Consider the following 25,474-nt stretch of genomic DNA (forward strand, 5'->3'; position numbering starts at 1 on the left):
TATTTATTTTTATTAAAATTACATAACATAAAATTAATAATATTTTAATAATTATATAAATTAATTCTTATTTAAAATAATCTTATATTAATCTCAACAAATACTCTAATAATATATTTTGTCATAAATTTTTTTATATTTAAAATAAATATTATAATATATAAATACTTATATCAGTATAAAATTTCTTTATATAATTATGAAAAAATTAATTTAATAGTTAATTATTGATATTAATGCATAAATAAAAGTATTTTCTAATGAAATATATTTTGTCAATGTTCGATTAACACATTTCATAATAATACGTTTTCATTATTGACAAAAAAAGTTTTTCTAAAAATGAAATCTTATACTATAATATATATATTTATATATTAAATTTTTTAATTATTTATATACTAATAATTTATAATAAATCGATATTAAATAAAAAATAAAAATATATACTTTTTAAGTTTACCTTAAAAATATTATTGTTTTGTATGATTGAAATAATTAATATTAAACTATGTTTATTAATAATTGTTAATAAAAAAATTAAATATATTTTAATTTATAAAATAAATATTATTATTAAATTTATAATTTATTATTTTATATATTATAGAAATTGAAAAAATAAATCATGTTTACTACGACAGTAAATTAGAAATACTATTTAATTTTTATGTGTTTTCTACATGGTACTTTGACTTACATAGGGACTTATATTATTGTGAATAATGATATAATTGAAAACCTTTATTTTTTATTTGATAGAATTATTATATTTTATCATTTAAATATTTATAATAAATACATTATTTTTATAAAGTAAAAAAATATGGCCGAAGAAAATTCTACAGCTGTTGCAGCAACTGCGGTTACTGCTGCTTCTACAACACCAACAAAAAAAGCAACAGCTTCTGGTGCTAAACGTACAAAACAACATTCAAAACCAACACATCCACGTACATCAGAAATGGTTGTTAACGCAATTAAAAATTTAAAAGAACGTGGTGGTTCATCATTACAAGCAATTAAAAAATATTTAGCTGCAAATTATAAAGTGGATTCTGATAAAATTTCACCATTTATTAAAAAATATTTAAAAGCTGCTGTAACTGAGGGAGCCTTGGTACAAACTAAAGGTAAAGGTGCATCTGGTTCATTCAAATTGGCTGCTTCCGCTTCATCTAATTCTTCAGCTAAATCAAAAGTATCCAAAAAAGAAAGTGGAGCAAAAGGTTCAGCAAAGAGTGCTAAAAGTAAACGGGCACCAAAAGAAAAGAAAGCCACAACTACATCATTGGCAGCCAAAAAGCCTAAAGCAAAAAAAGCGACTCCATCATCATCAACTGCTGCTAAAAAAGTTACTGCAAAATCATCAGCGGCATCAAAAAAAGCACCAGTTAAAGCAAAACCAGCAAAAAGTACAAAATCCGCTGCCAAAAGTAGCCCTGCTCGTAAACCGAAAGCACCAAAAGCTAAGAAAGCTTCTGTTGCCAAATCATCTCCTACAAAAATTAAAAAAGCAGCACCAAAAAAGAAATGATCTGTTACTTTAATAATATATTGAAATATTTCATTATTTTTGCTAAAAAATGAAAATAACATAGGCCTTAATACAGGCCACAAATTAATATTTGATAAGAGTAAATTATTTTTTGTATAAATATTTTATAAAATAATAGTTAAGAAACATTTGCCACAGTCAGTACCACGGATGGGTGGCCACTTGAGAATACTGTGTGCGGTTGCATTTTTATTTAAAATATATGGTATAATAAATAAGTATATATTTAAATTGATTACTTCATTGAAAATTTTAATAATATACTTTAATATTAATGATATTTATGAAAAATATATATTTGTAAAAATTTTCATTTATTACTGGCAACAGCCATACCACGTTGAAAACACCGGTTCTCGTCCCATTATCTGTACAGCGTTCATACCGTACAGTACAGTGAATTGTTGAAGCAAATTATTGTATAATTACATTCAAAGCGAAAACAATTTCATACACACACCTACAGAACAAGTTAAATCAAATATAAAAAAGTATAAAAACAAACTATAAAATAAGTGACGGGCGTAGCCAAACAAAAAAAAGGGGGCGACCTAGTCGCTCCCCTGCTATCACTAAAATTTTAAAAGTGCAACCCGATGACGTCGGAATACAACAAAGCACCGAAGAAGAAGCCAACAAAATAGAAAAAATAGTTAGTGAAAATAGCGAGAACACAAGTGCAGTGCCTCCAAGAATGGAAAACCAAAACAAAAACAATATACAAAACATTTTCAAAAAACAAACAGAAGTGCAAGTGCAAGTGCCCACAAAAAACAGATTTAATCCCCTAACCACTGAAGAAGGTCAAACAGAGGAAGATGTGGAACAAGAAGGCACAGACCCAAAAGAAATTAATGAAAATGACAAAAACACAGAAAGGACACAAGGAGGTAAGAATAAACCACCTCCAATTGTTATACACAGCACTCCAAATAACCATAAGGAGTTCATGGAGCAAATAAAGGAACATGTGAAAAAGGGATTCCATGTGAAATACACGTTCAAAAAAACGAATCTATTCATCCATGACTCAAATGAATATAAAAACTACGTCAAAATTCTAGACAACGAAAACATGGAGTTCCATACATACACGGAAAGGACAGAAAAACACCACGCCTTCGTATTGGTCGGGCTACCAAGAGGAATCGACGAAGAGGAAATTAAGCAAGACATAGAGAAATGCCTCAAAACAAACATTATTAAAGTATATCCAATGAGATCCTCCTACAGATCTCTATATCTTGTGATCACCGGACAAAGCACGTCCCTAAAACAACTAACCCAAGAAGTTAAATATGTGTACAACGTAAAAATTACCTGGGAAAGGCACAGGAACGCCAAACTAATTATCCAGTGTCACAGATGTCAGGCCTGGTCACATGCCACTACGAACTGTAGAATGAACCCAAAGTGCCTAAAATGCGCAGGACCTCACTGGAGCCGTGACTGTACAATAAAAGAAAACACGGAAGAAAATAAAAAACTTTTAAAATGTGCAAACTGTGAAAATAACCACCCGGCAAACTCTACAGAATGCCGAATTTATATCAACAAAATCGAGCAGATAGAAAGGAGAAGAAAAACAAACACGGTCCCTGTAAGAAATCAACAAAAATTCGTGACAGCACCACTACCTCCAACAAATCCCTGGGCAATGAGAAACCCATTCACTCAAAATGATAGACCCACCCAAGTGTACGCTCATGTACACAGCCAAGCACCAACACAAACAACATCCATATCTACTACTACTAACATAAACAATTTGGTAAGTGAGTTTGACACATTAAACAAATTAATAGATGTAGAAAGAATGCTAAAATATGTAAAAGACCTAAACCATGACCTTATGAAATGCAAAAACGAATTAGAGAAATTCATGGTTTTCAACAACTTTTGCACAAAAAATTTTAGCCAATGTCCGCCGTAAAATGTGCGACATGGAATGCTAATGGGCTACGCCAAAACCTTGGTGAACTTAGATCGTTCATCAGAGAACAAAAGGTGGACATTATGATGATAAATGAAACCAAATTATCAGGAGAACATAAAATAAAAATTAGAAATTTTAATATAATTAGGAAAGATAGAACAACACAAGGCGGAGGTGTAGCAATAATAATAAAAAATAGCATTCCGTTTCGCACATTTGAAATCAATGGTTCCGTATCCATAGAATGCGTCGGAATCGAACTATTAAATAATATAAAAATTATTGCAGTGTATAACACTCCCGCTAACAAGTTCCCCATGGAGGATCTAGCAAAATTGTTCAGGATGGGTAACAAAATATTAGTAATAGGTGATCTTAATGCTCGCCATACGGCATGGAAGAATCATGTATCAAACACAAACGGACGAACATTACATAAATTCACTAACGACAACAACATCGTCATCCAACACACAGACAACCCCACACATTTTCCAACTAACGGAATGACACCCACCTTCATTGATCTTGTGATTAATAAAAATGTTAACAACATCACGCACCCAACCTCAATACCAGAGTTATCATCAGACCACAACCCGGTAATATTTAATATTACAAACTTAAATAAAGACAACACCAAACACATTGTCACTTCCTATAAATCAACCGATTGGGCAGAGTTTAGAAAAAAATTAAATTCAACAATAAAAATCAATAATAAAATAAACAATGCCCAAGAAGTTGATCAGGAAATAGATAACTTCACAAAAGGGGTGCAACAAGTCCAAAAAGCTCACAGCCGACGGGTCGTGATAGTTGATAACAGGTATCTCCCTGATGACAACACAAAAAACTTAATCAAATATAAAAATGCGATGAGGAAACTGTACCAAAAAAGATTTATACCAGGCCTCAAAGCAGATATAAACAAAATCACGAAAATGATCAGGAGGAACATTAAAAACAAGATCAATGAACAGTGGGAAAAAACACTAACGGACTTACGACCCGGTGACAGAACAATGTGGCGAATAACGAAGACGTTTAAAAAACCGAGACAACAAATCCCCACAATCACCACGAACGATAATAATTACATGACGGACAAAGACAAAGCTGACATAATAAGTGAAACTTTAGAGGAGATCCAGACTAACGAACAGACTACTCCACTAGAAGAGGACATAAAACGAAGAATACATGAATTCTTTCATACCACACAAACACCACAAAACAACACCAAAATAAAGCTCACAACCCCCCAAGAAATTAAAAACATAATTAAAACCCTCCCAAATAACAAAGCCCCAGGACAAGACGGGATAGACACCAAAATAATCAAAAACTTTACCACCAAAGCTATAGTACAACTTCAGTACATAATAAATGCAATCCTGAGGATAGGATACTTCCCTGAGTCCTGGAGAACGGCAATAGTGATCCCAGTACCGAAACCTAACAAGGATCATAGTAATCCCAAAAATTACAGACCAATAAGCCTCCTGAGCACGCTGTCCAAGATAGCGGAAAAAGTCATTTTGGAAAGAATAAACAAGATAAGTCAGTCCAAAAATATAATAATACACGAACAATTCGGATTCAGAAGAGGTCATGGCACTTGCATGCAAGTTGCCAGAATAGCAAGTGACATAATACAAAATTTTAACAAAAGTAACGTCACGGCCATGGCCCTTCTGGATATTGAGAAAGCCTTTGACACGGTATATATTGATGGACTGATTTACAAACTAATAAATTATGACTTCCCAAGATGGCTAATAGCACTACTGGACAGTTACCTCAGAGGAAGGGGATTCTATGTAAAAATAAACAACAGCACATCGGAACTCCGACACCCAAAAGCAGGTGTGCCACAAGGATCGGTACTTGGGCCCATATTGTTCACCTACTTTATTAATGATATCCCAAAATTTGCCAAAACAAAAACTGCGATATACGCGGATGACACTGCCGTGTACGCCCACTCCTTTAATGCTCAGGTGGCAACAAAACAACTACAAATACACCTGGATATGATACTGAAGTTTGCCAGGGACTGGAAAATCAAAATAAATAACAACAAAACTGAACATATAATTTTTAGCAAAAAATTTACAAATATCAAAATCTACGATCCACTTAAGGTAGACGGCGTAGCCATAGTCCCTGCCAAGCACAAAGTAAAGTACCTAGGTGTGTACCTTGACAAAACATTATCGTTTGTCCCACATATCAACCACCTGATCAGTAAAGGAAATGGGTGTATACGACAACTTTACCCACTCCTGAACAAATACAGCAAACTCAGCACCAAAAATAAAAAAATGTTATACACTGCAATAATAAGACCAACTATAACCTACGGAGCCCCTGTGTGGAACAGCGTTTCAGACACGACATATCTAAGACTGCAACGTATACAGAACAAATGCCTCCGACTTACACTAAACAAAGATAGATACGCTAGAATACAAGACATACATAGAGAGACAGACATACCGACAATCAAAGACTATACCAAACATGTAACGCATTCTTTCTACACTAAGTTGATTAAAAACAGCTACTTAACCAAAAATATGGTGAAGTCAAACTCACTAACCAAAAAACACAAACAAATATATACAAAATATTTAAATAATGTATAACAAAATATTTTACAGTAAATAATAAAGATAAAATACCCATTCCTTACAAGAGCCTGTGGCGTCGTGCCAGCGTTCCCGACTGGCACTCCGAAAGCAGGCGTTCAAGTCCCACGCAAGGCATTAAATTTTTTCTTTTTTTCTTTTCTTTTTAAATCTAATTTTACATGCAAAAACACATAGGCAATGGGCAATATAAGTTTGCCACAGCTATTGCCTAAAACATAAAACAGGTTTTTAAAAATTTTCCTGTAAAGAGCATATCAACAAAAATTAACTTAACATATACCTGCTCAAACAAATAAATTAAATATCATAAGCATAATTGCGACACAGCAATCTGCATGAAAGAAAAATAAGTTAGGATGAAAGCCTTTTAAGGCTAATAACCTATAATAGTAAATAAAAGTTTTGTAATATATGTTATGTATGTAATGTATTGTATTTTTAAATGTTGATTAATAAACTGTTTTGAATTTGAATTTGGTTCTCGTCCGATCACCGAAGTTAAGCAACATTGGGCACAGTCAGTACTTGGATGGGTGACCGCTTGGGAACACTGTGTGCGGTTGCCTTTTTATATTAAAAATATAAATTATTTTTCTTCTTTTCTTTTTTTTTACACACCATATATAAATATATGTTATTTAGAAATGTAAACCTTTTATATTATTCGTCAACAAATAAATATTATTTTTTGTATAAAATTTTATTGCATTTATAACTCATATCATGGTTACTTTAAAGCGAGAAGTTTTTTTAATATTTCAAATGAATATAAAATAATATAAATTTTATGAAATTTATTTATTTTTAGAAATAGCAATCGCTTATAATTATAACAAAATTTTAATAATGTTTAATTTTATTTCAATAATTTATATATATATATATATATATATATTTTTTAATAAAAATAATATACTCTTATTTAATAATATATGTTGGTCCTATATATAGGACCGAAAATATTTCTTATTTGTTTTTTTTTTTTTAAATTGTCATTTAAAACGCTTATGCACGTTCTCCACGAATACGTCTTGCCAATTGTATATCCTTAGGCATAATTGTAACACGCTTTGCATGAATTGCGCATAAATTGGTATCTTCAAATAAACCTACTAAATAGGCTTCACTAGCTTCTTGTAATGCCATAACAGCTGAACTTTGGAAACGTAAATCGGTTTTAAAATCTTGTGCAATTTCACGTACTAAACGTTGGAATGGTAATTTACGAATTAACAATTCAGTACTTTTTTGATAACGACGAATTTCTCGTAAAGCTACTGTACCAGGACGATATCTGTGTGGTTTTTTTACTCCACCAGTTGCTGGTGCACTTTTACGTGCAGCTTTCGTTGCTAATTGTTTTCTTGGTGCTTTACCACCAGTTGATTTACGTGCAGTTTGCTTGGTTCTAGCCATTTTCAAATAATAATGTTTTTACAAAAAAACACACAATTTTTAAAATTATATTCGACAATTTGATACTACAAAGTCAAATGTTTAAATGCGAAATAAATGTGTTGTATTTATATTTATATGAAATTTCAAAATTTTTGTTGTCATATCCTATTGGATAGCTATCAGAGTATGGACTAATCAAATTGTATAGGCGTGGCTTAAAAAATCTTTAATGCTTTATATAAAAAGGCACAATTGTACCGGCGCTCACATACATTACAATACTTGTGAGGTTAACACACGTGTTATCCGTTCGTTAAAATATTGTAAATAATTTTTTATTAAAATGACTGGCAGAGGAAAAGGTGGAAAGGGTCTTGGAAAAGGGGGTGCAAAACGTCATAGAAAAGTTTTGCGTGATAATATCCAAGGTATTACAAAACCTGCAATTCGTCGTTTAGCACGACGAGGTGGAGTAAAACGTATCTCTGGTTTAATTTATGAAGAAACACGTGGTGTACTTAAAGTATTCCTTGAAAATGTTATTCGGGATGCTGTTACATATACTGAACACGCAAAACGTAAAACAGTTACAGCTATGGATGTTGTATATGCATTAAAACGACAAGGTCGTACTTTGTATGGTTTTGGAGGTTAAGAAAATATAATAATTTACTTAAAATATTTAGTAAATTTATTAAAGAATATTTAATACATCCGATAAATTTAAACAGGCTTTCCTTTTTGGGAAGCCACTAATTTTATTTATATAAGAGTAAATAAATTTGTTAATAAATATAACATATTATATAATTTGTTTACAACAAATTATTTTGTTTATAACATACATTACCAAATATTTTTATTTATTTTTTTTTTTTTATTGTAATATATCTGCAATAATAAATTATAATTTGTATATTATCTATTTTATTTTACAATAACTTATTGAATTTTTGAAAAAATTTTATTATAAATTAATATACTATTATATTTTTTATATATACAAGTTAAGAGTAACAAGTATCGATAGGAGATTATCGAATTTATAACTAATAAAACATTTCGCCTTAATCAAAGAAAATAAAGATTTTGCTATACCATTTTTTATACTTTCAATAAATAATTTATTATTAAATTTTTATTATTTCATTTATTTTTTAAAATTATTAAAAATATTTTTCTAATAATTATAAGCGTACATAAACAAGTAGTAAATGTAAAATGAAAATAATAAAGGTAATGTAATGCAAATGCATTACACTGATTTACGATATATATTCCGCGATATCCTTTATTATATTTAAAATTAATAATATTGATATACTAATAATAGATATATTCAAGCTATTAATATATAAAATTTTATATTAAATATGATATTAATAATTGTTTATTTTATTTTTTTGTATATATAAAAATAATTTACTCTTATTTAAAAAATTTGATGGCTCTCTTAAAAAGAGAGCCATTTTTATATGTTGATGTATTTTTATGTTATCAATTAAATAATATTTTCGATTTATTTATTTTGAACTTGTATATTTTGTAACAGCTTTAGTACCTTCACTAACAGCGTGCTTTGCCAATTCACCAGGTAATAATAATCGAACTGCGGTTTGAATTTCCCGACTTGTGATTGTTGAACGTTTATTATAATGTGCTAAACGTGATGCTTCAGCAGCAATACGTTCAAAAATATCATTAACAAAACTGTTCATGATACTCATAGCTTTACTAGAGATACCAGTATCAGGATGCACTTGTTTTAATACTTTGTAAATGTAAATTGCATATGATTCCTTGCGCTTCCTCTTCTTTTTCTTATCACTCTTTGATATATTTTTTTGAGCTTTGCCAGCTTTTTTTGCTGCTTTTCCACTTGTTTTTGGTGGCATTGTTACAAACAATTAATATACACAGATAGTTACAGAACACCAGTCAGTATATGTATGAGCGTGTCGTGTAAATCAAAAATCAAAATCAAAATCAAAATCAATTTATTTGTCAGTTTATGAATACAATATTTTTAACACATTACAGTGATATTTTTGATATAAAATTATATAGGTTCCTTACTACCCTAATATAAAAGAAAAATATATTTAAGATGATACATAATTTTTTTTTTTTTAGTTTAAATGAGTTTTAGATGAGGAAAAATTTTCAAAAACCTCATGAACATTATATAACTTACAACTAACTTATAGACTAAAGCTTAAAACTAGTTAACAAAATAAAAATCTTAAAGAATAACAAAAATAAAATTTTTTAATAATAAAATTAACAATTTAAGCAAAACTTAAAAAATTTGAAATAAATCTATTGTGGGATTTTTGGTGATGGATCTTTATTGCTTCCCACATATAGATTTTACATAAATTACTTAATTATTTCGAAAGGTAGTAAATTTTTTAATTCGTTCTTAGACCTGTTTGTTTTATTTTTTAATGTATTTAATAGAGGATTTGAGTGTTTAGATAATTTATTCTTAGTGTTAAAAACTCTTTGTTTGATTAGATCTTCAATCTTGTCAATGCTAGTGAGTGAGTGGTAGGTGTCGCTGTCATGTTGAGTGTCGCCACCCACCATCAACCTGAGCCACCTATTTTGGTAAGTTTGTAATCTTTTTATTGTTGTTTGCTTGGTTATGGGTCCCCACAAATCGATGGCATATGACAGTGTGCCAACTATACAAGCTTTGTACAGTTGAATTTTCCTGGGAAGAGGAAGGTGAGCGCTTGTCAGAAGTGGTCGTAATTTATTTGCAATTGCTTTAGTCTTGTTAAATCTGTTTTGGGCAGCAGTATGAAAGTTTAATTTAGCATCTAGTTCAATTCCAAGGTATTTAATACATTTCTTAGATTTTATGTTTTTGTCCATGAATTTAATTTGGAGTTGAGGAGTAAATTTTTCTTTGGAGAAAACTATGGCTTCCGTTTTAGCTGAATTAACTTGAATATTATTGTTTTTAAAGTATTTTGAGAGCATATTTAGGGAGTTTTCGATATGAGTTTTAGCACTACTATCTTTTGATCTGTAAAAGCTTGTATAGATGGCAGTGTCATCTGCAAACATACTAATATTGGTTTTAGTAGATTTTGGTATATCGTTTATGAAAATATTGAATAGCGTCGGACCCAAAACCGAGCCCTGAGGGACACCAGCAGGTATTTGTTTTAGATTGGACTTGGTATCATTGATCTTTACATAATAACACCTATTCCTGATATAATTATTGATGATATTTGTTAGATATGATGGTAGATTGAGGTTATGTAGTTTAACAATGAGTTTGTCGTGCCAGACAGAGTCAAAAGCCTTCTCTATGTCCAGGCAAACCATCGCAGTAGACCTTTTCTTTTTAAAATTTGAGAGGATGTGATGTGTAATACGATGTAATTGATGAACAGTGGCATGGCTTCTTTTGAAACCAAATTGTTCGTTTATAATTGTATTGTTGATGTCAAGATGGCGTTGAAGACGTTCTAAAATAATTTTTTCAAATATTTTACCTATCGTTGATAGTAAACTTATGGGACGATAGTTTTGAGGTATATGCGATGGTTTACCTGGTTTAGGTAAAGCAATGACAGTGGCCTCTTTCCATTTCATTGGAAAATAATTGTTTATAAAACAGAAATTGAATATTATTTTTAAGAGTCTAATAGCTTGAATTGGTAAATTTTTTAGATGGTAATTTTGAATCTGATCATCACCCGATGATTATTTGTTTTTTAAACGTTTGATTATATTTTTTATTTCGGTATTAGACACAAGATCTATGTCCTCAGGAGAGGTTTCGATTAACAAGATGTCTTGTGCAATGTTTTGAATTTTGTTTTGTACAACTTTTGGGGCTAGATTAGAACTAAGGAGGAATGCACTCTGGAAGGCTTCAGCTAAGAGGCTTGCTTTGTCAGTGTTGTTGTTTACTGGTCGTCCGTTTTCGTCCGCTAATGTGGGGATGTTTTGGCTCGATTTTTTGAATTTTTTTAATTCATTCCAAATCGTAAGGTGATCGAGTTTTTTTAATTTGTCGTTTTTGTCTTGTATATTAATGTCGGCTATTTTTGCTTCTAGAGTTTTTTGTAATGTTTTACGCGTGTTGAGATAAGCACTTTGGGCAGTTTTTTGATATCGATGCCTACAGTATTTTATTAGTTTTTGGAGATGTCTAACTTCGTTATTGATAATTAGTTTGAGTTTGTTGTTTAATGGTTTTTTAGGGATGTATAGACTGTCTGCTTGTAATATGGAGTTTGTGAGTATGGAGATGTATTTGTCAATGTCGGAGTTAGTCAGTATGTTAATTTGCTTGGGAATGTCATTTTGAATATATTTTCTGAATTCCTTCCAGTTTGCACCCTCCAAGTTTGCAATCATACGATGTTGCGGTTTGGGGAGCGTATGTTTGATAATATTTAGCACCGGGAGATGATCAGATTCAGGACCATCTATTATTGAGCAAGTTGGGGTTAGAGTATTTGTGATGGTGACGTCTAACATGGCATCGGGATTAAGTCTGGTGTAGCTACCGGGAATGTTGAATGAAAAATTTAAATTTTCATCAAACCATTCCCCTAGCACAATGCCATTTTTGTTATTTTTTTTGGAATTGGTTAAATTTTTGTTATGTGCATTTAAATCACCCATCATATATAGTTTTGGAATATTATGTGTTATTATGTAAAGATCGTTTTTGTCAAGTACCTGTGATGGTGTGTATACTGCGTATAGGTTGGCTTCCAGGCTGTCAATGTAGATGGCGACACTTTCGATTGTTGTGGTTTGTGGCACTGGTAGTAGATGGTGCTGAATGTTATTTTTGATAATGATAGCGACACCTCCCGCGTTGCCAGTGATTCTGTCATTTCTGTACGTGGTAAAACCTCTAATGGAGAATTTGTGTTTGGGTTTTAGCCACGTTTCTGTAAGAACTAAAATGTCCACTTTTTCACTCACTAGCATTGCTTTAATTGAGTTGATCTTGTTTTTAACACTGCGAATATTGAGGTTCACTATCCTCATTTTAGGTTGGCAGCGAAACTAGCTAGGGCTTGAATTCTAGCCATAGGGTCTGTATTAGCACGCATGATTGATGTTAATTCACGCACTTGAATAATTAGTTGTTTTATGTCACATACACTATTTAAAATATTAAGTTCACTCATTAGAGTTGTAAAGTCACTGTGAGCACTGTTTGAATTTAATGTTGGTTGCTGTGGGTTAATTCCAATATTTGAAGTTGTTTGATGGTTTTGCATTTCCTCTCTTTGGGCAGTACGTTGAGCCCACACGTTGAATTTGGGTGCTGGAGCAGGTATAAATCTTTGTGAATTTTTTAAGCGACGTTCTTCTAATTTTTTCAAGTAACCTACGTATGTAGGACATTTTTTAAAATTGGCCGGATGATCACCCTGACAATTTATACATTTAGGTGTTGTTTGGGTATCTTTTGTGCAATCCTTTGTTTCGTGTTCACCTAAACATTTGACACATTTTGGTTTGAGAAAACAATTTGAGGCACTGTGTCCGAATGCCTGGCAGTGAAAACATTGAGTTGGGCCGCTTCCTCTTTGATATTTTGCCCAATAAATTTTAGTTGATAGTAACGTGCTGATACGACGTATTTGTTGGAATGATGTTGTAGATGGAAAATCCACTTTGTATAGATGCTTGTTTTGATTTTTTATGTTCATCTTGAACACATTAGTGGTTGGAACGTTTAGGTCCTCGAGTTCCTCTTGGATTTCTTCGATTGATGCGTTATATAAACCATGTAATACGCAAGAAAATGGTTTATCACTCTTCATTGTATAAGTGTGAAACGGTAATTTTTCGTTTATCAACTGATTTTTGATGTTTAAAAAATCATCGTTAGAATATGTGTGGATTTGTGTTGTTGTACCGACGTTCTTGAGGTGGAAGCCGTTTGGGCAAAATTGTTTAATAAGCTCGGCGAATTTTTTTGGTTTAGGAACCGTTCTGTGTAAAATTATTGGTGGAGGTTTTGGAGCCTTTTTCTCCTTTTTTTCTGGATTTGTTTTAGATGCTGATGGTGTTGCGTCGTTTGGTGTTTGATTATTAATTACTGGATGGCCAACCTTACCTTGCGGTAATTTTGGAAGGCCATCATTAATGTCATCATCGTCGGATAGTAAAGCCGCGAATTTGTTATGTAGTGTTAGTTCTTCAGGTGTTGAAGGACGTGGTCTTTTTGACCCTGAACTTGCGTTCGAATTTGTACGTATTCTTGGTTCACTGTTGTTTTTAGATGTGTTTTTGTTGCGTTTTTCAACGACTTGCCAGTCTGGCGATGTGGAAGCACTCCCACCAGGGAGGCTACCGTCTTCGTCCATCTGGACGATGTTATGAATTGGTACTTGGTGCACTTTCACAATTGTTCTAGTGGTGTACCTTTACTCTTATTTAAATAAAAAATAAAAATTACTCACAAAAAGTAAATAATTTTTTTTAAAAAATAAGTTACTCTTTTGTATTTTATCAAATACTAGAATAGTATTTATTTCCACTGACTTTGAATTTTACACTTGAAAAATTAAAACTGATCACTTCACTTGATAACATTATATGTGCACTGAACGGTGTTCACTGAACGAATGAGCGTGTCGTGTATACAACTAGCGTATTATATACGCGAAGATGGATATAACAATAAAAATGAATACTACTCTCTGATTGGCTGAAAATAATACTATAAGGTGATTGGTTTATTTTTAAAGTTTTATATTTTATAAATATTATAAATTAAAATACCCAAATAACATTTTAAACATTTATGTTACAATCCCCGTAACGTACACATCTGTGTGATTATATTTACAAAAAAAAATATTAATTAAATAAATTTATTCGCTATGTCTGGACGAGGTAAAGGTGGTAAAGTAAAGGGAAAGGCAAAGTCAAGATCAAGCCGAGCAGGATTACAATTTCCTGTTGGAAGAATTCACAGATTATTACGAAAAGGAAATTATGCTGAACGAGTAGGTGCTGGTGCCCCAGTATATTTGGCTGCTGTTATGGAATATTTGGCTGCAGAAGTTCTCGAGTTAGCTGGTAATGCTGCCCGTGATAACAAAAAAACACGTATCATTCCACGTCATTTACAATTGGCAATTCGTAATGATGAAGAATTAAATAAATTATTATCTGGTGTAACAATTGCTCAAGGTGGTGTATTACCAAACATTCAAGCAGTGTTATTACCAAAGAAAACTGAAAAGAAAGCATAAATTAAAAACATTGCATTAATTTTTATAATAATAATACATCGATCATAGGCCTTTTAATAAAAGGCCACAAATTTATTTAAAATAAGAGTAAAAATTATTTTTATAAATAATATATTATAATATTTTTTTAAAGAATCAATTTAAATAATTATAAATTAATGATTCTTTTTTTTTTTTTCTTTTTTTATATGTTATTATGGAAATAATTCATCATATTATGATGACATTTAGGTAACATATTATAAGAATATTCATAAAATATTATCAAAATAATATTGTATTATGATGATATTTAGACAAAATATTATAAGAATATACACAAAATATTATCAAAATAATATCATTAGATAACAAAACTGTTCATGATACTCATACCTTTACTAGAGATAAAAGTATCAGGATGCACTTGTATTAATACATATTATCACAACATCACAAAATATTTTTTAAAAGGAAAAATTTTTTTAAAATTATTATAAAATTTGATTGAATTAAATTTCAATTTATTTTTTTAATAATTAAAGAAAAAAAAAAAAAAAAGCATATAAACTTTCTATTGAAAATGTTATTTTAAACTAGATGGCCAAGTGAACTTCGTTACACAAACAATATATGACGTATTCGTTATTTAAATAATCAGTATCCTTTGATATTATATCAATACGTTACTCTCTTCTTTTGATACATATTAATAAAATTTCAATTTATAAGATTTTATGTCAATTATATAAATAATATTATAAATTTTCTAAATACATAAGTTAAGTAACAAAAAATTTGAATAACAAGATAAATTTATATATTATGTTTTAATACTCGATACTATAATATATCGCATCCGTTACCAATTATTCGGTATCCTTTGATTTATACACAGAATGAACTAAAAATATATATCAAATTTATTTTATTTATTTATATATTTAATATTATTATTATTATTTTATATTACAAAGTTTCTTAACGAAGCGTACAATGATTTCTCATATCGTACTTAACAAAATTATTTAGATCATATAAAATTTAAATTGTTAAAAAATTTGTATATTTATTATTATTATTATTTATTTTTATTAAAATTACATAACATAAAATTAATAATATTTTAATAATTATATAAATTAATTCTTATTTAAAATAATCTTATATTAATCTCAACAAATACTCTAATAATATATTTTGTCATAAATTTTTTTATATTTAAAATAAATATTATAATATATAAATACTTATATCAGTATAAAATTTCTTTATATAATTATGAAAAAATTAATTTAATAGTTAATTATTGATATTAATGCATAAATAAAAGTATTTTCTAATGAAATATATTTTGTCAATGTTCGATTAACACATTTCATAATAATACGTTTTCATTATTGACAAAAAAAGTTTTTCTAAAAATGAAATCTTATACTATAATATATATATTTATATATTAAATTTTTTAATTATTTATATACTAATAATTTATAATAAATCGATATTAAATAAAAAATAAAAATATATACTTTTTAAGTTTACCTTAAAAATATTATTGTTTTGTATGATTGAAATAATTAATATTAAACTATGTTTATTAATAATTGTTAATAAAAAAATTAAATATATTTTAATTTATAAAATAAATATTATTATTAAATTTATAATTTATTATTTTATATATTATAGAAATTGAAAAAATAAATCATGTTTACTACGACAGTAAATTAGAAATACTATTTAATTTTTATGTGTTTTCTACATGGTACTTTGACTTACATAGGGACTTATATTATTGTGAATAATGATATAATTGAAAACCTTTATTTTTTATTTGATAGAATTATTATATTTTATCATTTAAATATTTATAATAAATACATTATTTTTATAAAGTAAAAAAATATGGCCGAAGAAAATTCTACAGCTGTTGCAGCAACTGCGGTTACTGCTGCTTCTACAACACCAACAAAAAAAGCAACAGCTTCTGGTGCTAAACGTACAAAACAACATTCAAAACCAACACATCCACGTACATCAGAAATGGTTGTTAACGCAATTAAAAATTTAAAAGAACGTGGTGGTTCATCATTACAAGCAATTAAAAAATATTTAGCTGCAAATTATAAAGTGGATTCTGATAAAATTTCACCATTTATTAAAAAATATTTAAAAGCTGCTGTAACTGAGGGAGCCTTGGTACAAACTAAAGGTAAAGGTGCATCTGGTTCATTCAAATTGGCTGCTTCCGCTTCATCTAATTCTTCAGCTAAATCAAAAGTATCCAAAAAAGAAAGTGGAGCAAAAGGTTCAGCAAAGAGTGCTAAAAGTAAACGGGCACCAAAAGAAAAGAAAGCCACAACTACATCATTGGCAGCCAAAAAGCCTAAAGCAAAAAAAGCGACTCCATCATCATCAACTGCTGCTAAAAAAGTTACTGCAAAATCATCAGCGGCATCAAAAAAAGCACCAGTTAAAGCAAAACCAGCAAAAAGTACAAAATCCGCTGCCAAAAGTAGCCCTGCTCGTAAACCGAAAGCACCAAAAGCTAAGAAAGCTTCTGTTGCCAAATCATCTCCTACAAAAATTAAAAAAGCAGCACCAAAAAAGAAATGATCTGTTACTTTAATAATATATTGAAATATTTCATTATTTTTGCTAAAAAATGAAAATAACATAGGCCTTAATACAGGCCACAAATTAATATTTGATAAGAGTAAATTATTTTTTGTATAAATATTTTATAAAATAATAGTTAAGAAACATTTGCCACAGTCAGTACCACGGATGGGTGGCCACTTGAGAATACTGTGTGCGGTTGCATTTTTATTTAAAATATATGGTATAATAAATAAGTATATATTTAAATTGATTACTTCATTGAAAATTTTAATAATATACTTTAATATTAATGATATTTATGAAAAATATATATTTGTAAAAATTTTCATTTATTACTGGCAACAGCCATACCACGTTGAAAACACCGGTTCTCGTCCCATTATCTGTACAGCGTTCATACCGTACAGTACAGTGAATTGTTGAAGCAAATTATTGTATAATTACATTCAAAGCGAAAACAATTTCATACACACACCTACAGAACAAGTTAAATCAAATATAAAAAAGTATAAAAACAAACTATAAAATAAGTGACGGGCGTAGCCAAACAAAAAAAAGGGGGCGACCTAGTCGCTCCCCTGCTATCACTAAAATTTTAAAAGTGCAACCCGATGACGTCGGAATACAACAAAGCACCGAAGAAGAAGCCAACAAAATAGAAAAAATAGTTAGTGAAAATAGCGAGAACACAAGTGCAGTGCCTCCAAGAATGGAAAACCAAAACAAAAACAATATACAAAACATTTTCAAAAAACAAACAGAAGTGCAAGTGCAAGTGCCCACAAAAAACAGATTTAATCCCCTAACCACTGAAGAAGGTCAAACAGAGGAAGATGTGGAGCAAGAAGGCACAGACCCAAAAGAAATTAATGAAAATGACAAAAACACAGAAAGGACACAAGGAGGTAAGAATAAACCACCTCCAATTGTTATACACAGCACTCCAAATAACCATAAGGAGTTCATGGAGCAAATAAAGGAACATGTGAAAAAGGGATTCCATGTGAAATACACGTTCAAAAAAACGAATCTATTCATCCATGACTCAAATGAATATAAAAACTACGTCAAAATTCTAGACAACGAAAACATGGAGTTCCATACATACACGGAAAGGACAGAAAAACACCACGCCTTCGTATTGGTCGGGCTACCAAGAGGAATCGACGAAGAGGAAATTAAGCAAGACATAGAGAAATGCCTCAAAACAAACATTATTAAAGTATATCCAATGAGATCCTCTTACAGATCTCTATATCTTGTGATCACCGGACAAAGCACGTCCCTAAAACAACTAACCCAAGAAGTTAAATATGTGTACAACGTAAAAATTACCTGGGAAAGGCACAGGAACGCCAAACTAATTATCCAGTGTCACAGATGTCAGGCCTGGTCACATGCCACTACGAACTGTAGAATGAACCCAAAGTGCCTAAAATGCGCAGGACCTCACTGGAGCCGTGACTGTACAATAAAAGAAAACACGGAAGAAAATAAAAAACTTTTAAAATGTGCAAACTGTGAAAATAACCACCCGGCAAACTCTACAGAATGCCGAATTTATATCAACAAAATCGAGCAGATAGAAAGGAGAAGAAAAACAAACACGGTCCCTGTAAGAAATCAACAAAAATTCGTGACAGCACCACTACCTCCAACAAATCCCTGGGCAATGAGAAACCCATTCACTCAAAATGATAGACCCACCCAAGTGTACGCTCATGTACACAGCCAAGCACCAACACAAACAACATCCATATCTACTACTACTAACATAAACAATTTGGTAAGTGAGTTTGACACATTAAACAAATTAATAGATGTAGAAAGAATGCTAAAATATGTAAAAGACCTAAACCATGACCTTATGAAATGCAAAAACGAATTAGAGAAATTCATGGTTTTCAACAACTTTTGCACAAAAAATTTTAGCCAATGTCCGCCGTAAAATGTGCGACATGGAATGCTAATGGGCTACGCCAAAACCTTGGTGAACTTAGATCGTTCATCAGAGAACAAAAGGTGGACATTATGATGATAAATGAAACCAAATTATCAGGAGAACATAAAATAAAAATTAGAAATTTTAATATAATTAGGAAAGATAGAACAACACAAGGCGGAGGTGTAGCAATAATAATAAAAAATAGCATTCCGTTTCGCACATTTGAAATCAATGGTTCCGTATCCATAGAATGCGTCGGAATCGAACTATTAAATAATATAAAAATTATTGCAGTGTATAACACTCCCGCTAACAAGTTCCCCATGGAGGATCTAGCAAAATTGTTCAGGATGGGTAACAAAATATTAGTAATAGGTGATCTTAATGCTCGCCATACGGCATGGAAGAATCATGTATCAAACACAAACGGACGAACATTACATAAATTCACTAACGACAACAACATCGTCATCCAACACACAGACAACCCCACACATTTTCCAACTAACGGAATGACACCCACCTTCATTGATCTTGTGATTAATAAAAATGTTAACAACATCACGCACCCAACCTCAATACCAGAGTTATCATCAGACCACAACCCGGTAATATTTAATATTACAAACTTAAATAAAGACAACACCAAACACATTGTCACTTCCTATAAATCAACCGATTGGGCAGAGTTTAGAAAAAAATTAAATTCAACAATAAAAATCAACAATAAAATAAACAATGCCCAAGAAGTTGATCAGGAAATAGATAACTTCACAAAAGGGGTGCAACAAGTCCAAAAAGCTCACAGCCGACGGGTCGTGATAGTTGATAACAGGTATCTCCCTGATGACAACACAAAAAACTTAATCAAATATAAAAATGCGATGAGGAAACTGTACCAAAAAAGATTTATACCAGGCCTCAAAGCAGATATAAACAAAATCACGAAAATGATCAGGAGGAACATTAAAAACAAGATCAATGAACAGTGGGAAAAAACACTAACGGACTTACGACCCGGTGACAGAACAATGTGGCGAATAACGAAGACGTTTAAAAAACCGAGACAACAAATCCCCACAATCACCACGAACGATAATAATTACATGACGGACAAAGACAAAGCTGACATAATAAGTGAAACTTTAGAGGAGATCCAGACTAACGAACAGACTACTCCACTAGAAGAGGACATAAAACGAAGAATACATGAATTCTTTCATACCACACAAACACCACAAAACAACACCAAAATAAAGCTCACAACCCCCCAAGAAATTAAAAACATAATTAAAACCCTCCCAAATAACAAAGCCCCAGGACAAGACGGGATAGACACCAAAATAATCAAAAACTTTACCACCAAAGCTATAGTACAACTTCAGTACATAATAAATGCAATCCTGAGGATAGGATACTTCCCTGAGTCCTGGAGAACGGCAATAGTGATCCCAGTACCGAAACCTAACAAGGATCATAGTAATCCCAAAAATTACAGACCAATAAGCCTCCTGAGCACGCTGTCCAAGATAGCGGAAAAAGTCATTTTGGAAAGAATAAACAAGATAAGTCAGTCCAAAAATATAATAATACACGAACAATTCGGATTCAGAAGAGGTCATGGCACTTGCATGCAAGTTGCCAGAATAGCAAGTGACATAATACAAAATTTTAACAAAAGTAACGTCACGGCCATGGCCCTTCTGGATATTGAGAAAGCCTTTGACACGGTATATATTGATGGACTGATTTACAAACTAATAAATTATGACTTCCCAAGATGGCTAATAGCACTACTGGACAGTTACCTCAGAGGAAGGGGATTCTATGTAAAAATAAACAACAGCACATCGGAACTCCGACACCCAAAAGCAGGTGTGCCACAAGGATCGGTACTTGGGCCCATATTGTTCACCTACTTTATTAATGATATCCCAAAATTTGCCAAAACAAAAACTGCGATATACGCGGATGACACTGCCGTGTACGCCCACTCCTTTAATGCTCAGGTGGCAACAAAACAACTACAAATACACCTGGATATGATACTGAAGTTTGCCAGGGACTGGAAAATCAAAATAAATAACAACAAAACTGAACATATAATTTTTAGCAAAAAATTTACAAATATCAAAATCTACGATCCACTTAAGGTAGACGGCGTAGCCATAGTCCCTGCCAAGCACAAAGTAAAGTACCTAGGTGTGTACCTTGACAAAACATTATCGTTTGTCCCACATATCAACCACCTGATCAGTAAAGGAAATGGGTGTATACGACAACTTTACCCACTCCTGAACAAATACAGCAAACTCAGCACCAAAAATAAAAAAATGTTATACACTGCAATAATAAGACCAACTATAACCTACGGAGCCCCTGTGTGGAACAGCGTTTCAGACACGACATATCTAAGACTGCAACGTATACAGAACAAATGCCTCCGACTTACACTAAACAAAGATAGATACGCTAGAATACAAGACATACATAGAGAGACAGACATACCGACAATCAAAGACTATACCAAACATGTAACGCATTCTTTCTACACTAAGTTGATTAAAAACAGCTACTTAACCAAAAATATGGTGAAGTCAAACTCACTAACCAAAAAACACAAACAAATATATACAAAATATTTAAATAATGTATAACAAAATATTTTACAGTAAATAATAAAGATAAAATACCCATTCCTTACAAGAGCCTGTGGCGTCGTGCCAGCGTTCCCGACTGGCACTCCGAAAGCAGGCGTTCAAGTCCCACGCAAGGCATTAAATTTTTTCTTTTTTTCTTTTCTTTTTAAATCTAATTTTACATGCAAAAACACATAGGCAATGGGCAATATAAGTTTGCCACAGCTATTGCCTAAAACATAAAACAGGTTTTTAAAAATTTTCCTGTAAAGAGCATATCAACAAAAATTAACTTAACATATACCTGCTCAAACAAATAAATTAAATATCATAAGCATAATTGCGACACAGCAATCTGCATGAAAGAAAAATAAGTTAGGATGAAAGCCTTTTAAGGCTAATAACCTATAATAGTAAATAAAAGTTTTGTAATATATGTTATGTATGTAATGTATTGTATTTTTAAATGTTGATTAATAAACTGTTTTTGAATTTTGAAAAAAATTTGGTTCTCGTCCGATCACCGAAGTTAAGCAACATTGGGCACAGTCAGTACTTGGATGGGTGACCGCTTGGGAACACTGTGTGCGGTTGCCTTTTTATATTAAAAATATAAATTATTTTTCTTCTTTTCTTTTTTTTTACACACCATATATAAATATATGTTATTTAGAAATGTAAACCTTTTATATTATTCGTCAACAAATAAATATTATTTTTTGTATAAAATTTTATTGCATTTATAACTCATATCATGGTTACTTTAAAGCGAGAAGTTTTTTTAATATTTCAAATGAATATAAAATAATATAAATTTTATGAAATTTATTTATTTTTAGAAATAGCAATCGCTTATAATTATAACAAAATTTTAATAATGTTTAATTTTATTTCAATAATTTATATATATATATATATATATATATTTTTTAATAAAAATAATATACTCTTATTTAATAATATATGTTGGTCCTATATATAGGACCGAAAATATTTCTTATTTGTTTTTTTTTTTTTAAATTGTCATTTAAAACGCTTATGCACGTTCTCCACGAATACGTCTTGCCAATTGTATATCCTTAGGCATAATTGTAACACGCTTTGCATGAATTGCGCATAAATTGGTATCTTCAAATAAACCTACTAAATAGGCTTCACTAGCTTCTTGTAATGCCATAACAGCTGAACTTTGGAAACGTAAATCGGTTTTAAAATCTTGTGCAATTTCACGTACTAAACGTTGGAATGGTAATTTACGAATTAACAATTCAGTACTTTTTTGATAACGACGAATTTCTCGTAAAGCTACTGTACCAGGACGATATCTGTGTGGTTTTTTTACTCCACCAGTTGCTGGTGCACTTTTACGTGCAGCTTTCGTTGCTAATTGTTTTCTTGGTGCTTTACCACCAGTTGATTTACGTGCAGTTTGCTTGGTTCTAGCCATTTTCAAATAATAATGTTTTTACAAAAAAACACACAATTTTAAAAATTATATTCGACAATTTGATACTACAAAGTCAAATGTTTAAATGCGAAATAAATGTGTTGTATTTATATTTATATGAAATTTCAAAATTTTTGTTGTCATATCCTATTGGATAGCTATCAGAGTATGGACTAATCAAATTGTATAGGCGTGGCTTAAAAAATCTTTAATGCTTTATATAAAAAGGCACAATTGTACCGGCGCTCACATACATTACAATACTTGTGAGGTTAACACACGTGTTATCCGTTCGTTAAAATATTGTAAATAATTTTTTATTAAAATGACTGGCAGAGGAAAAGGTGGAAAGGGTCTTGGAAAAGGGGGTGCAAAACGTCATAGAAAAGTTTTGCGTGATAATATCCAAGGTATTACAAAACCTGCAATTCGTCGTTTAGCACGACGAGGTGGAGTAAAACGTATCTCTGGTTTAATTTATGAAGAAACACGTGGTGTACTTAAAGTATTCCTTGAAAATGTTATTCGGGATGCTGTTACATATACTGAACACGCAAAACGTAAAACAGTTACAGCTATGGATGTTGTATATGCATTAAAACGACAAGGTCGTACTTTGTATGGTTTTGGAGGTTAAGAAAATATAATAATTTACTTAAAATATTTAGTAAATTTATTAAAGAATATTTAATACATCCGATAAATTTAAACAGGCTTTCCTTTTTGGGAAGCCACTAATTTTATTTATATAAGAGTAAATAAATTTGTTAATAAATATAACATATTATATAATTTGTTTACAACAAATTATTTTGTTTATAACATACATTACCAAATATTTTTATTTATTTTTTTTTTTTTATTGTAATATATCTGCAATAATAAATTATAATTTGTATATTATCTATTTTATTTTACAATAACTTATTGAATTTTTGAAAAAATTTTATTATAAATTAATATACTATTATATTTTTTATATATACAAGTTAAGAGTAACAAGTATCGATAGGAGATTATCGAATTTATAACTAATAAAACATTTCGCCTTAATCAAAGAAAATAAAGATTTTGCTATACCATTTTTTATACTTTCAATAAATAATTTATTATTAAATTTTTATTATTTCATTTATTTTTTAAAATTATTAAAAATATTTTTCTAATAATTATAAGCGTACATAAACAAGTAGTAAATGTAAAATGAAAATAATAAAGGTAATGTAATGCATTTGCATTACACTGATTTACGATATATATTCCGCGATATCCTTTATTATATTTAAAATTAATAATATTGATATACTAATAATAGATATATTCAAGCTATTAATATATAAAATTTTATATTAAATATGATATTAATAATTGTTTATTTTATTTTTTTGTATATATAAAAATAATTTACTCTTATTTAAAAAATTTGATGGCTCTCTTAAAAAGAGAGCCGTTTTTATATGTTGATGTATTTTTATGTTATCAATTAAATAATATTTTCGATTTATTTATTTTGAACTTGTATATTTTGTAACAGCTTTAGTACCTTCACTAACAGCGTGCTTTGCCAATTCACCAGGTAATAATAATCGAACTGCGGTTTGAATTTCCCGACTTGTGATTGTTGAACGTTTATTATAATGTGCTAAACGTGATGCTTCAGCAGCAATACGTTCAAAAATATCATTAACAAAACTGTTCATGATACTCATAGCTTTACTAGAGATACCAGTATCAGGATGCACTTGTTTTAATACTTTGTAAATGTAAATTGCATATGATTCCTTGCGCTTCCTCTTCTTTTTCTTATCACTCTTTGATATATTTTTTTGAGCTTTGCCAGCTTTTTTTGCTGCTTTTCCACTTGTTTTTGGTGGCATTGTTACAAACAATTAATATACACAGATAGTTACAGAACACCAGTCAGTATATGTATGAGCGTGTCGTGTATACAACTAGCGTATTATATACGCGAAGATGGATATAACAATAAAAATGAATACTACTCTCTGATTGGCTAAAAATAATACTATAAGGTGA

This window comes from Chrysoperla carnea (assembly GCF_905475395.1).
Source record: "Chrysoperla carnea chromosome X unlocalized genomic scaffold, inChrCarn1.1 SUPER_X_unloc_8, whole genome shotgun sequence".
NCBI lineage: Eukaryota > Metazoa > Arthropoda > Insecta > Neuroptera > Chrysopidae > Chrysoperla > Chrysoperla carnea.